This window comes from Erpetoichthys calabaricus, chromosome 3 (assembly GCF_900747795.2).
Source record: "Erpetoichthys calabaricus chromosome 3, fErpCal1.3, whole genome shotgun sequence".
NCBI classification, from domain to species: domain Eukaryota; kingdom Metazoa; phylum Chordata; class Cladistia; order Polypteriformes; family Polypteridae; genus Erpetoichthys; species Erpetoichthys calabaricus.
Genome location: NC_041396.2, coordinates 40,722,440 through 40,737,863, shown reverse-complemented (window position 1 = coordinate 40,737,863; position 15,424 = coordinate 40,722,440). Strand labels below are relative to the sequence as shown.

Genomic DNA, 15,424 nt, shown 5'->3' with positions numbered 1-15,424 from the left:
TCTGAACAGAAAGCATTAAAATGGTTGCTGATGACACCTACCCAGAAAACTGACATTCTTGATATGAAGGAGGAGAGATTTAATTTATTTGTGTATTAGCCTTTTAGGGAGACTGGCTCATTGTACAACATGTCCTGTCAATTGTCTGAGCCCAAAGGGCAAGCAAAAAGACAATTTCCCCTCAGGGATTAATAAAGTAGGGTATACCAAAAATAGAAAGGTACATATATTGCACAACTAGTAGCTCAAAAACATAAAAACAAACATATAATTCAACAGTTCTAGTTGATGCAAGTTTTCTTGAAAATAAACAACTTTGAGCACAAGTTTCTTAGGTAAAGTCAAAATTGGGCAAACCTACGCCAACAGAAGACATAACAAACCCCCATACACCCCTATCCCAACCACCCCCCAAATCTTAACAGTTTATCGTACAATACAGTGAAGTCAAACATTCTTTGCTGTGATAGTATACAAGTTTTGATGCTGGAGTCTGTCCTAATTCACCTCAAAGGTTGTTCTGATGGATTGGCGGCCTGTCCAGGTGTTGTTCTTGGTTTGCACCCAATGATTACTTGGGTAGGCACAAGCTTCCCCTGACCCTGCTCAGGAGACGTGGGTTAGGCAATGGATGGAGAGATGGAAACATTTATATATAAAGGACACAGTATATGCCTTCTCACTTATTCTCTACTTAGAAATGCCTAGTGATGTTTAATGTACTTTCCTAAAAAACTTAGACAAGTAAGTATTAATGCTACAGCTTTTAGTGACCATCTTCAACATTCTTTTTCTTTTCATTAGTTCTCTTTTTATTATTTTGGTGCCTTAATACTTGGTATTTCACATATTAGGTTTATAGGGTGAAAACAATTGTTTATCCTCTAGCTGTATGGACTACATAGCTTTGGTAAGCTATACTGACTGATTCCTGTCATTTAATAGATTTTTTGTATTAAGTAATGCTAATTTTTGTACATTAGTTGTTACTGCAAAAGTTGTAATGGATCAGAGCATTTGAGGGAAGTGGAGAAATGGTAGCTGTTGTTTCGCTTCACCTGCACCTCTTATACTTGCTTCCATTTTACAACCCACAAACTGCAGGTTTCCTGTTGTGTTCTGCCTGATCTGCTCACACTCCTGCTCAACCCTTTGGTGCTGCCTCATAATAAAAAATGAAATATAAGATCTATCTCTGTTTACAGTGATAAAAAGTATTTATTTTATACATTGTAGTCAGTAATGGGTTATCAGGGCAGAGGGGGCATGGGCTTGGCATGTGATTTGGAAAGTCATGGAAGGGGCTCTATTTTAAAAAGGTCAACAGTGATGACTGCAGAACATCTGCATGGACCAGAGTGGGCAGACAGAAGCAGAATATATAAAGTAATGTCACAGTGGCAATACTTACATCAAACTGTTATTCTTTCTATTTGTATCAAATAAATGTAAATGTTGCAATTCAGAATAGATCAGATGGGAAAACCCCATGGAAATTTTTGACCATCTTAGTATCTGCCCTCCTACGGACCTTTTTCATATCTTTAGTGGACAATGTGTTGGATGATCTAGACATTTATTATGCTTAGTCACTTATTTCTGACCATTTTCCACAACATGACTCAGATGTTTACAACAAGCCGTACACAAAGTATTTGTTTCACATGCCCCCATCTCAGCGTGACTCTCGTCACCACACAGTCCTCTACCATTAAGCAGCCAGATACAGCAACACAGGAATATGTGTTTGCTTAAGGAGTATGTCCTCAGCTCAGAGAAACCATTCTCGTCCTGTACAAATACTTCTGGTAGACAAACAAAGCACTTCTTTTAAAGCACGTTTATCTTACTGTTTTCCATAAAGCCCAAAAATAAGTGATGTGTGAAGATTAACAAAGGCAGACAAAACTTCTTTATGCTATACCTTTTAAAAAAGTAAGCTATAGGTAAAATAAACAGCATTTTACTAGTAACAAGTATAACGTAACAAAAAAAGTATTTACTTTAACAGTCTCATCTGCTTCTTTTTAACATCAAGCATAATACACTTCAGCAATAGCTGTATCTGTTGGGAAGCATTTCACATTCATAACTATTTTATTATAAAGCTAATGAATATGCACTAGTAATACACCTGCTCACAAATGACCTCTGTGAACAAATTTTAATCCAGGACACTCCAAAGAGTTTTAGCATTAAACAAAAGGTTGGCAGCATTTGGCACGGTACATGATTTTGTTTGTGTGAGTATGTGCTCGGCAGTGTGATGACTAGCAAGGTGAACCAGCAAAAACAGGTCCAGCTCGGCTTTAGTAAGCTTCCTTCAAAATGAACACTAACTGGGCATTGAAACTGGCAAAAAGTACAAGTTACAACCGCCTGCTTCCTCTCTCAGCAGAAACAGTCCCTACTATTTATCTAACATCTGTGTGTATATGTAGGGGAAGATAAGTTATAAATGTGAATTTCCCCTTGGGATTAATAAAGTATCTATCTATCTATCTAAATCTTACCACAGTTTTTCAATGTAGGCAATCAGGTAGTAAAGGACATGTAAGTAAGAATACATGATTCAAGAAGGACTGCCTATGTACAGTATGGTATGATACATATTGTACATAAATACAGAGTTATATACATACATTGAAAGACGGCATACTTGAAATGAATGTATTTTATACAAATATAAATATGTACTGAATAGTATGAATATATTAGATAAGAATTAATTAGCACAACCCTATATATATATATATATATATATATATATATATATATATATGTGTGTGGTTGAAATAGTTTTACCGTCAAATAATGCAAAAGTACGCGACACGTGTTTCACCCTAATTCTGGGCTCATCAGGCGTACACACTCACTGCACCCCCCTCTCAGGGAATCGAACCTCGTACATATAGTCCAAAGACATGCAGCTTAGATGCATTTGTGATCTTAAATTGTCCCTAGTGTGTGATTGATGTGTGGGTGTGGGTGTGTGCGCCCTGCATTGGGCTGGTGCACTGCCCGGTATTTGTTCCTGCCTTGCTCCCTGTGTTGGCTGGGATTGGCTCCAGCAGACCCCCGTGACCCTGACTGACTGAATATATAAATATAGGTTTATATAGTACTGTATATATAAACCCATATGTAGTTACAGAAGTTTATATCTATATGTCTATTATATATTTTTATTGATGGTCTACTTTACACACAGCACCCAACACTGTGAAAAAATCCTGCAGACTGTGGGGTCCTTATCATGGAAAAGCAGGTTCAGAAAATGAATAAGCATAAATTGATGTAGGCAGTGCTGGGATAGTGATGATGCCACACGACTTCATACTTCCAGGTTCAAATCCTAGCCAAGGAAGTATCTGGATGGAGTCTGTATGTTCACTCTGACTCTATGTAGGGCTTTCTCTAAGCGTCACAGCATTCCTTCCACAGTCCAAAGACATGCATGTTAGACAGAGTGGTGATCCTAAATTGGCCTTAGTGTGAGTGTGACTGTTTGTGTTTGTTGGTGTATTTGGGCATCCTGCAATGGATTAGCAACCTGTCCAGAGATTGCACCTGCCCCAGCTTCTCCTGCGACCCTGTTCAGGATAAAAGCGGGATTGGAAGATGGATGGATGGATGTCTGATTTTCAACTTACTATTTATATTAAGTAAAATACTTGAAGATGTTTGTATATATACTCAAGAACCAGGAAATTCAGAAGTTATGTGAATGTACAGTACATTATAATTACATATACATCTACTGTTTATGTACTGTATAAATAAACATTAGTACCAGTTTGCACACAGAGATAAAATAGTTTCCAAATGCCCATGTTGGCAAACTGCTCTCCTTTAGTGTTTCATTCAATAAGAAACCTATTGCCTATAACTAAAATACATTCAATTATAAATCATTGCACATAATTTCAGATATATAAATACACTTGTATGTTTCATCAGAAGCTGTAAGTATATTTTACATGCAATAACGTGACACTCCTATTGCTGTTGATATGCAAACATTTGTTTTTACCAAAAATATGTATGCCAGTTACATCAATTTTAGCTACAGAAATAAAGACATACTTCTTTATGCCTAACATGCAGGTTAGGAGAACTGGCATTGTTAAATTGGCCTTAGTGTGTGTGCATGTGTGTGCGAGTACGTGTTCACCCTCCAATAGACTGCCATCCTGTCCAGCAGTTCCTCCTGCATTGGGTCTGATTCTTGCTGAGATCGACTCCAGCTTTCCCTTGACCCTGCCCTTGATTGGTGGGGTTAAGAAAATAGACGGGTGGATGGATATGCATCAGTTACAGGGTTATACAAATGCATATGCTCATACTGGGGCAATTTCAGTAGCACCAATTTACTCTCATTTCTATCTTCAGACTTTTGAAAAGCCCAGAATAAAAAAAAAATAGTAATAAAATTAAAAAAGAAAATATGCCACCTCTACACCATAATTACTGCAGCCTAGTATGATAGCTTCTATTTAACAGCAGGGTTATACAAACACAGATTTAGTTATGTCCATGACTGATTTTAGTATGTACTGGTATATATAACTATATTGCAATGCACGCTATGTACAATTCTAAAACATCACAAAGAGCAACATTATGTAGTTACATATATAGCAATCTACAGTTTAACTTTATGGTACTTAATCATGCATACCTGAGCAAGCACATTTTCACAAGTAAAAGTCAACCCATCATTCCATTTTTTTTAAACTACTTTTTCAGTTCAGTGTTGCCGGTGGCAACATCAGGCTCAAGAAAAAAACAAACACATGCAAATGACTGGAAAATATGTAAGCTCCACACAAGCAATACATACATCTGGATTTGAACCCTGGACACTAGACCTATGAACCGCACACTTTGTGTGCCTCCCACTTGGTAAAAGTGTTGTATCAAACAACAATGCTTTGATATGAGCAGTTTTGTGTCATTTGAATGATCTTACCCTAACTGGTTTTCTGCAGTGTTGCCACAGGAATACAAAGTACATTGACATTTTGAACTGCAGAAAGCTTTCTTTACTGAGGGGGTGAATGTTTGTATATAGTAGCTACGGCTAAGCAAATATAGAAAGGTAGCAAATGGAGAGGCAATAATACCACAGCTGTTTGTCTGAAATGGATCCATCCCCTGTATCCATCACTTAAGTGAATATGTGAGGCTGCAATTTACAAAACCTGTAAATTCATTTTAATTGAAGACTACTCTCGTTTTTCTTTCCTGAGAACTATCAGATTTTAAAAATAAAAAATAAATTTGACATAATGTCCTGATACGTTGACTAGCTATACTGTTTCTGCTAGTGGGTCCGGCTCCACTACATTCAGATTATACGCGGTCTCCGTTGCAGCATCCGCAATGATAATTCGCTCCGTAGAGTTTCTCGTTTCGCTCCAATGTACCCAACAGGTGCATCAATGGGTGCGTGGGCGTTGATGAGTGGGCTGAAAACTGGGTGTGGAGAGCCCTGTCCTGTGACGTGCTATCCCGAGGGTGTATGTGCGAGTAAGCGTGCAGCTACCGCTAACTGACTTGGGTGACATCCGTCTCTGTTGAGGCCCGCAGGTGGGTGAGAGTGTATAGATCATAGTGATGGAGTGAGATAGCTGGGAGGGTGACAGCCGTTTCCCATTCCCATTCCCTCTACATAGCTCCCTGCGCATCTCACAGCCACTAAACTATGGGTGTGTGAAAGTGTATGCGTGTGCGCTGACAGGGGGCGGTGAAATGGCAATTCCCGCTCCACGCTCCCTTTTTCCCTGTCGCTGCAATTTTATATAGCAATCTTGACTCTCGATATTTTTCACTTTTTTGCCAAGTGCCAAATTATCGTCAGACTTCCACACATTCTTTTAATTACAAAAGTAAAAACGAAGGCTCATGGCACGCTGATTTTGTTTTTAAACTTACCCCTGTGAAGGTCAGAAAGTACAAACTTAAAACAAGTTCTCCGTGGTGGGCAACTGTTCCCGTAGTTTCTCCTCTTTCACCGAAGCGATGCCCTTACTTCATCCTCGTCGCGCTGCTTCGGGCCGTGGCTTTAAATCAGTCAGCGCCATTGCTGTTTTGACTTTAGCGGTTAATATTCCTTACTTTCATTGACTTCTTCCAGATGTAGATGTGACTTCACTGTTTCGTGTTGAGTTTCAGTCACCTGCGCTCTTGTCGCTTGTGACAGGGAGGGCTGGACGCATTGCATTGTGGGACATGTAGTTTGCAGCTCGGAGGTTGGCGCAGTCCCCTAAGTAAATACCGCGGAGCTTCATGGGAGTTGTAGTCTGAAGTTTTTAATTCTGCTCCTGCTATCTTTTACCATACACTCGTCGTTCCTCATTCTTTTCTCGTTCACACTTTCTCTTTTTTTTTTTTTGCAATGAACTGCATTTAATCAAGTAAAAAATTTTGAAAGTGCACACAGTAAAATTTAAATTTAAGCCAACTTTTTGTCTGTTCAGCCTTAATCTTGCATTTTCTGGAATGGACAACAAACTAAGGATGTGGGAATTAAAGAGGGATAGGAAAGGAAAACAATGTTAGCAGAGAAGAAAAGTGTTGTAAGCCTCAATGGGTGTGAAATATGACTGTGTGAAAAGGTAAAATGTAACATTAAAGTATTGCTTATTGTGTGGAGGACAATGTAAGGAACAACTTTAACTGTCATCTTGTTTTGCTTTGATAGGTATCTCCTTGTGACAGAACATAGACTCATCAGTGTATCTATGATTAAAAGTAGAATGTGTCATAATATATTGGAGACATCTTTGATAATGACAGCATTGACATATACAGTACCCTGAAATTATCAGCAAGCTCTCACGTAGAGTAGCTGACAGGGATTGAGTAAAAGTCCATCTTCCCCTCTGTTTCCAGACCTACTTAATCAGATTCAGGGTAGAACTCGGTGAATGGAAAAAAAATCCCTGAATGGGATAACAGTCCATCACAAGACATACTAATGAATACACCCATTCTTATGCAAAACAAAGCCAATTTGGAGTCATCAAATAAACTAACATGTGTGATTTTGAAAAAATATGTTTCTAGGATTTAATGTTATCACTGTCTTAGCCCCCTTTATGGTATTCAAGCCCATTCATACACATATATAACATCACATAGCAGGGAGGAGGGAGTCCCCTTTGTGGTTTCCAGTTTGCTGGATACATAAACAAGATTAAATAAAAATGGTCAAACCGAACGGGGGCTTAAGCCTCTGATGCTGCTCACTCCCACTGCTACAGAAATTAAAACATATTACAGAAGGAGGTGAACTGTTGAGTCATATTTTCTCAAACTGATCAGGTTAGGTGGACTGGCGATTCTAAATTGGCCCTAGTGTGTGCTTGGTGTGTGGGTGTGTTTGTGTGAGTCCTGCGGTGGGTTGGCACCCTGCCCAGGATTGGTTCCTGCCTTGTGCCCTGTGTTGGCTGGGATTGGCTCCAGCAAACCCCCGTGACCCTGTGTTCGGATTCAGCGGGTTGGAAAATGGATGGATGGATGGATGATCCCTTTTCTTTATACTGTGTGGCATTGTTAATAGTATCCACCATCAAAGGGAGCTTTATAAAGGAAATAAACTCATTATCAAACCTATAAAACCTCATCCAGCATATATTAGGAAAGAACCCTGGATGAGACACCATTTCATCACAAGACACAGCAATGCACTTATGTTACAGTAGGAAAATTAGTACTGCCTAATCTACACATTTTGGTATGAGGATGGAAAATGGAGACCTGTTGACTCAGGGGGACTGTTCAAACTCCACGCAGACAGTGTCTTTGCTGCAATCAAACTCTGGAGCCTTGGTGACAGCACTAACCAATGTGCTACTTCATAAAGTTGTATATTCTCCTCATTTCCTTCTGAGTGTTCTTCCAACATTAAGTTTAGCCAGACTGGCAACTTATCTGGGTGTGGTTTAGTGTGTGCATCATTGTGCCCAGTGGTAGATTGATACCTCTTTTTAGGTTGTCACCCCATAATGACAACGTGAAAAAAAGTTTACTTGAGATTTTTGCAAATTTATTAAAAATAAAAAAATTGGGAAAGCACATGTACATAAGTATTCACAGCCTTTGCCATGAAGCTCAGCTCAGCTGCATCCTGTTTCCCCTGATCATCCTTGAGATGTTTCTGCAGCTTCATTGGAGTCCACCTGTGGTAAATTCAGTTGATTGGACATGATTTGGAAAGGCACACACCTGTCTATATAAGGTCCCACAGTTGACAGTTCATGTCAGAGCACAAACCAAACATGAAGTCAAAGGAATTGTCTGTAGACCTCCGAGACAGGATTGTCTCGAGGCACAAATCTGGGGAAGGTTACAGAAAAATTTCTGCTGCTTTGAAGGTCCCAATGAGCACAGTGGCCTCCATCATCTGTAAGTGGAAGAAGTTCAAAACCACCAGGACTTTTCCTAGAGCTGGCCGGCCATCTAAACTGAGCGATCGGGGGAGAAGGGCCTTAGTCAGGGAGGTGACCAAGAACCCGATGGTCACTCTGTCAGAGCTCCAGAGGTCCTCTGTGGAGAGAGGAGAACCTTCCAAAAGGACAACCATCTCTGCAGCAATCCACCAATCAGGCCTGTATGGTAGAGTGGCCAGACAGAAGCCATTCCTTAGTAAAAGGCACATGGCAGCCCACCTGGAGTTTGCCAAAAGGCACCTGAAGGACTCTCAGACCATGAGAAAAAAAATTCTCGGGTCTGATGAGACAAAGATTGAACTCTTTGGTGTGAATGCCAGGCGTCACATTTGGAGGAAACCAAGCACCGCTCATCACCAGGCTAATACCATCCCTACAGTGAAGCATGGTGGTGGCAGCATCATGCTGTGGGGATGTTTTTCAGCGGCAGGGACTGGGAGACTAGTCAGGATAAAGGGAAAGATGACTGCAGCAATGAACAGAGACATCCTGGATGAAAACCAACTCCAGAGTGCTCTTGACCTCAGACTGGGGCGACGGTTCATATTTCAGCAGGATAACGACCCTAAGCACACAGCCAAGATATCAAAGGAGTGGCTTCAGGACAACTCTGTGAATGTCCTTGAGTGGCCCAACCAGAGCCCAGACTTGAATCCGATTGAACATCTCTGGAGAGATCTTAAAATGGCTGTGCACCGACGCTTCCCATCCAACCTGATGGAGCTTGAGAGGTGCTGCAAAGAGGAATGGGCGAAACTGGCCAAGGATAGGTGTGCCAAGCTTGTGGCATCATATTCAAAAAGACTTGAGGCTGTAATTGCTGCCAAAGGTGCATCGACAAAGTATTGAGCAAAGGCAGTGAATACTTATGTAAATGTGATTTCTCAGTTTTTTTTATTTTTAATAAATTTGCAAAAACCTCAAGTAAACTTTTTTTACGTTGTCATTATGGGGTGTTGTGTGTAAAATTCTGAGGAAAAAAATGAATTTAATCCATTTTGGAATAAGACTGTAACATAACAAAATATGAAAAAAGTGATGCGCTGGGAATACTTTCCGGATGCACTGTATATTTAATGACATTGTGAGATGATTATACACATCTCTTTTTTCTGATACACAGTGAAGCCCCATTAGCATCACTTCAGTCAACCTTTTTTCTTCACACTACACTCTCGGCACACTGACGTTTCTGTGCTGAGGCCTTACGTGGATCTTTTTCTCCCTTCCTGTCCCACCACTTCTAGGACTGATTATTTTCTCCATCATTGTTTCTCTCTTCTTCATTTCTGTTATATTTAAGTTTAGTTCTTTTACCTTAATAGTACAGAAAAAGCATGTGTTCTAATTAGTCAGACTTTACTTGTTTTAAACATCATTGAAAACAGGTCTGCCTCGTAGTGAGGAGACTTGGGTTCGCTTCCCAGGTCCTCCCTGTGTGGAGTCTGCATGTTCTCCCTGTGTCTGCGTGGATTTCCTCCAGGTGCTCCGGTTTCCTCCCACAGTCCAAAGACATGCAGGTTAGGTGCACTGGCGATTCTAAATTGTCCCTAGTGTGTGCTTGGTGTGTGTGTGTGTGTGTGTGTGTCCTGTGGTGGGCTGGCACCCTGCATGGGGTTTGTTCCTGCCTTGTGCCCTGTGCTGGCTGGGATTGGCTCTAGCAGACCCTCGTGACCCTGTGTTAGGATATAGCAGGTTGGAAAATGACTGACTGACTGACTGAAAACAGGTCAGTTTCCTCTGACTTGCCTATACTGGAGATATTGAAAAAAAATTAAAATTTTTTTTAACATTTTAATCGGGGCAGATCTACCATCAGGCTGTCCTGGGTGCACACCAAGGGCATGTGACAACCAGGTGCCTTTTCACCAATATCCCCATCTCACCTGATGAAACAATAATTTTTCCGAGAATTGAAATTACCAAGGGGAACTGAAGTAATTGAGTCTTGTGCTGACATTAAGAGTGAGAAATGCTGCATTGCTTTAAACAACCCATTGTCAACATGCTTTATTATTAAAAGTATGATCTGCTCTCTTTTATGTGGTTAAGTCACCCATGGGCCTTTCGGGGTCTTAATCCGATCTTGATTTCAGTTGTATTGGTTTTATAAATCACAGTACAACAAATGAGACACAGATCAACTAAGGATACAATCAATAGTATATCTCTTACATTGATTTTTCATTTAAGTCTCAACACAACAAATTCAAAGGGTAACACATTGGCACAGTCCTACTGCCCTACAGGTCTAGTGTGCTGGTTTCAAATTCCTCGCTCAACTGTTGTCTGTGTGAGTTTTCACACTCTCCCTATGTCTGTGTAGACTTTTCTTCTGAATAATCTGATTTTAATCAAACATTCCAAGGACGTACCTGTTAGGTTAAGTTTTTGGTTCTAAATTTGTCCAACGTGGGGAAATTTCATGCTAGACTAGCACCCCATCCATGGTGGGCTCCTGCCTTGTGTCTAATGGTTTCAGGATAGCCCTTAACTCCTTGTGGTCATCAATTAATGGAAGCACGTTTGAAAATGTTATGTTACAATGAAGAAGAGAGCATCATTATCATTAACAACACTGATAAGTAAATGCCTTAGTGGGCAGGTGGAGTGTTGCTGCCATGTTTCTGTTTGTTTTTTGGTTTTTGTATTTTTTTACTCTGGAGAGAAAGTATGTGAGATGTGACTTTGGAGGGAAATTGAGAGAATAATAATGAAATGTGACTGAGAGGAATAAAAAGGTAAGGGATTGGAAAACAAGTCCTGTTGTATATTTTTTGGTATGCTCTACTCTGTACTAACCATCATCAGTTATCAGCAATCCAGTTGTCCGCCAAATACCTAAAATATGGAACGAGTGCAGGTTACATTTCAAGGTAGAGAAGCTCTTATCTGTTGCTCCTCTACATGATAATCACCTTTTTCCACCTTCTCAGACCAACTCAGTTTTAACTTATTATAAACGCAAGTGATTAACACATACAAAAATCTTTAATTAGACAACATGTTGCTGACCCTGCGCTCTGACCCCAAAATGTCATGTGAAAAGATCATTTTCACTCTGGGATTAATATAGTGTGCCAAATACATCTTATAAACCTTTAAGCTACACCCTTTTTTTCCATTTACAAATGAGTACATTTTTTAAAAGTCATCTACCCATCTTCTCACATCTCACACCCATATGAGTCCCAGAAGCTATACTGATTAGTCTTGATGAAGACTCAGAGAGCATTTCTGCAATATATAAAAATATTTACCCTTTAAAGATCCTAGGGAATGGTGGGAAAGGTACCTTTCAGTCGGCATCTCAGAAAGGGATTTGAACTCAGCCGCCAATAAGATTTCACTCTAGTTCCATATGTGGCAATTATTCCGTAAGGCAACTGAACGTCTTTCACATTTATTTTGTTTAAAATTGTCCAAAATGTGCCTAGGGTAAGACCCAGCCTTGTGATGGTGCCCATCTATCTCCACCTTCACTAGGCCATATGTTCTGGGAGTACACTAAATTAACATAATTTTGGAGAAATTGTTTTATGTAATTCTCAAATTGCCTTGGTGTCACAATCATTGTGTACTCTCAGATGGCATTAAAATGCATAAGAAGAAACTGATTGTAGTATCCAATACCACACTACAAGAATGCAGACCAACAACACACCTTCTATAGCTCAGTGGGTAAGTGACATTCTACATTAAGTCAAATGAGAAAAAAAGGAATTCTCTCTTACAAGATATGTCCAAAACGTTTTGAAATCACGACAAAATTCATCAATATTATTTTAGAATAAGGAAGCTGGACCTGTGATTGACTCTTTTAGGTTATTAATCACTTTATCATATTTTAAACGTTAGATTGGGTTTTTAGTGGTTTGCTTGTGTCTGTCTCTTGTTTTGGATGAGGATTCAATCTTGTTTTGTTTTGCTTTGTATTTTTTTAAAGCAACTAATTGTATCTGTTATGTTATTAATATATGTCTTATTGAGCAGCATGCCACTATAGTAAGGGCAAAGGACATGGATCAGAGCAATAAAAATGAGGAGCATGTATTTAGACATGGCAAGCTGCTAAGATATATCACTGAAGAGGGGTTTTGTGGGGAAACAAAAAAACAAAAAAAAAAACATGGAGAACAGAGAATGATGCTACCGGAAAATATCAAAGGGAATGTGTCAGAGCATATAAATAAAGGTGCAAGATAGCAAAGGTGGCAGTTGGCAGAAAACTGATGAATGAATGAATGGATGTATGGTGGCAGGGTTATAATGAAATTACTCTCTAAACTGTCATAGAATATCGTATAACATCGTAAAATCTGAGTATATTTTTATAGGGTGACAGGTTAGGTTAAAAAGACATACAGTCCAGCTGGCTGCAGTCCTGCATTATTTGAAGGATACTCTTACTTTAAGTAATGTGTCATGTTGGCCACTAGATGGTGCTATCCTATAATAAAGTGTCCAAACAAAAGTAGGACCAAATGCACACTTAGAAAAGTTTTCTTCTGGCCAGATCAGATATTCTGGAAAATCACTTTTTGTGCCACCTTCTTGAACGCTCTTCTTATAACAATTTAATATAAAAAGTCTTCTAAGAATGCAAGTCACTAATGGGCTAAACTAGTGCACAGGATTTCCCATCAATGCAGTTTTTAGGTAAGCTGAGCTGGATGGAGTACTGTACACTAAAAGAGACAGCATTCATGCTTTACTAAGAATAAACTCTGCCTCTCAGTTGCCTGCAAAGGAATAATAATGTGGCAGCTGCACTGTGTGAAACATTGCACTGATTCTCCCGAAGGATTATTTTAGCCTATATTGTCTACGTTTCCCTCTTGTGTTGCCTTTTTCGTCTGTGCCTTGGCTCTGCTGCTACAGTTAAAGTAAGCAGCTTAATTGAGCTGAGTGTTATTTGTATTGTAGAACAGAAGAGGCAGAAGGTGCCATTACAGAAACAGCACCGTTGAGCTGTGAGACTGAATATTGTGTAACATACGTAAATGATCATTATACAGTGCAGAGTTCGACCATTCAATGGTGCTGTCTAGAACATGAACGTAAAAACAGATATTGACAGCCAAGTGTGTCCCTCTGTTTATCTTTTACTATTTTTATCCAGTAAACAATGAAGTCAGCTCTAATGAACTTTGCATAAGCTTAACACAAGGACTTGTAACTAATTGTCCCAAGCATTTGAAGCATGCTATTTTATTCAATAAAAAACAAAGTGATGCAATGTTTACTGGTGTGCCAGCATAAGTGCTCACATAAACCTGTTACAGTCGAGGGGGCTTTGCTCATTTGCTTTTGCTCTAACTTATGCTGTCTCTGTTGATGCTGCATTCCTCAGTGCCATTAAATCTTCACCCCTATTTGCCTTCAAATGCATTTTAAATTTAACTCATACAAGCAAGAAGCTCAGATTTAGGACTGTGTTTCGGTGCAATCCTGGGATCATTTCAGAAGTCAGATAATTCCTAATAGAGACCTAGAGCCCTCAGACAGACAATGAACACATCACACTCCAGCTCCTATATTTAAACATCAGCCACACTTGAGCGCCTGCATGCTGCAGGCCTGACTTCATTAAATAAAGAGCTCTGTGCTGTGTCTGCCTACTGCAGTAAAGACACAGACCTCATGCTGTCCTACATGAACATTTTCTTGAATATGTCATCCAACAGACAGACAGACAGACAGACAGACAGACAGACAGACAGACAGACAGACAGACAGACAGACAGACAGATAGATAGATAGATAGATAGATAGATAGATAGATAGATAGATAGATAGATAGATAGATATGTAAGGCACTATACAGTGTATAATAGATAGATAGATAGATAGATAGATAGATAGATAGATAGATAGATAGATAGATAGATAGATAGATAGATAGATAGATAGATAGATAGATAGATAGATAGATAGATAGATAGATAGATAGATAGATAGATAGATAGATAGATAGATAGATTATTTTAAATATTTTCCCTCATCAAGCAACACTCAATACCATAGAATGACAAAGCAAAAACAGGATTTTTAAAATTTAATAAAAATAAAAAACTGAAATATCACATTGGCCTAAGTATTCAGACCCTTTATTCGGTATTTTATTAAAGCACCTTTGGCAGTGACTATTGCCTTGAATCTTATTCGGTATGATATGACACATGAGTTTGGAGGTTTTCTGCCATTCTTCTCTGCAGATCCTCTCAAGCTCTGTCAGGCTGGATGGAGAACATCAGTGCACTGCTATTTTCGTATCTCTACAATTGGGTTCAAATCCAGGTTCTGGCTGATCAACTCAAGAATATTCCCAGAGTTGTTCTTAAGCCGTTACTGTATTATCTTCATTCTGCTGACTTCTGTTGGGAGCTGAACCTTCAGCCCATCCTGAGGGTCCAGAGCACTCTGGAGTAGGTTTTCATTAAGGGTATCTCTGTACTTGGCTCTGTTCAGCTTTGCCTCAATCTTATCTAGTCTCTCATTCCCTTCCATTGAAAAATAACCCCACAGCATAATGCTGCCACTGCCATGCTTCACCAGTGCAATCGTATTGTACAGGTGATTGGTTTTCTCCAGTAGTGAAGAGTGGAATTGGGGTCAAACAGTTCAATCTTGGTTTCATTCGGCCAGAGAATCTTGTTTTTCATAGCCTGATAGTTCTTTAGGTACCTTTTTTGCAAACTCCAAGAAAGCTTTCATGTGTCGTCCGTCCACTTTGCAACAAAGCCCATATTAGTGGAGTGTTGCAGTGATGATTGTCCTTCTGAAAGTTTCTCCCATCTTCACAAAGGTTTTCAGGAGCACAGCCAGACATTTTTGGTTATGTCTATTAACCAAGGCCCTCCACCCTGGATTGCTCAGTTTGTCTGAATGGCAAGCACTAGGAAGAGTTGTCGTTCTAAATTTCTTCCATTTAAGATTTTAAAAAGCCACTATGCTCTTATGAACCT

The 15,424-nt window shown here is 39.5% G+C and overlaps 1 protein-coding gene across 3 annotated transcripts in view; it reads right to left on the bottom strand.

Moving 5' to 3' along the window:
• tfeb (transcription factor EB) overlaps nucleotides 1-6,218 on the bottom strand; it is an 89,578-nt gene extending 83,360 nt beyond the window's left edge. For 2 of the 3 annotated variants that reach the window (XM_028796672.2, XM_028796675.2), the window contains exon 1: nucleotides 5,938-6,217. The gene's annotated coding sequence lies outside the window, so the exon portion shown is untranslated. Of the gene's footprint in view, nucleotides 1-5,937 lie in introns of all 3 variants that reach the window. The other variant, XM_028796676.2, reaches the window with a different exon arrangement.
• Between the last annotated feature and the right edge of the window lie 9,206 nt (nucleotides 6,219-15,424).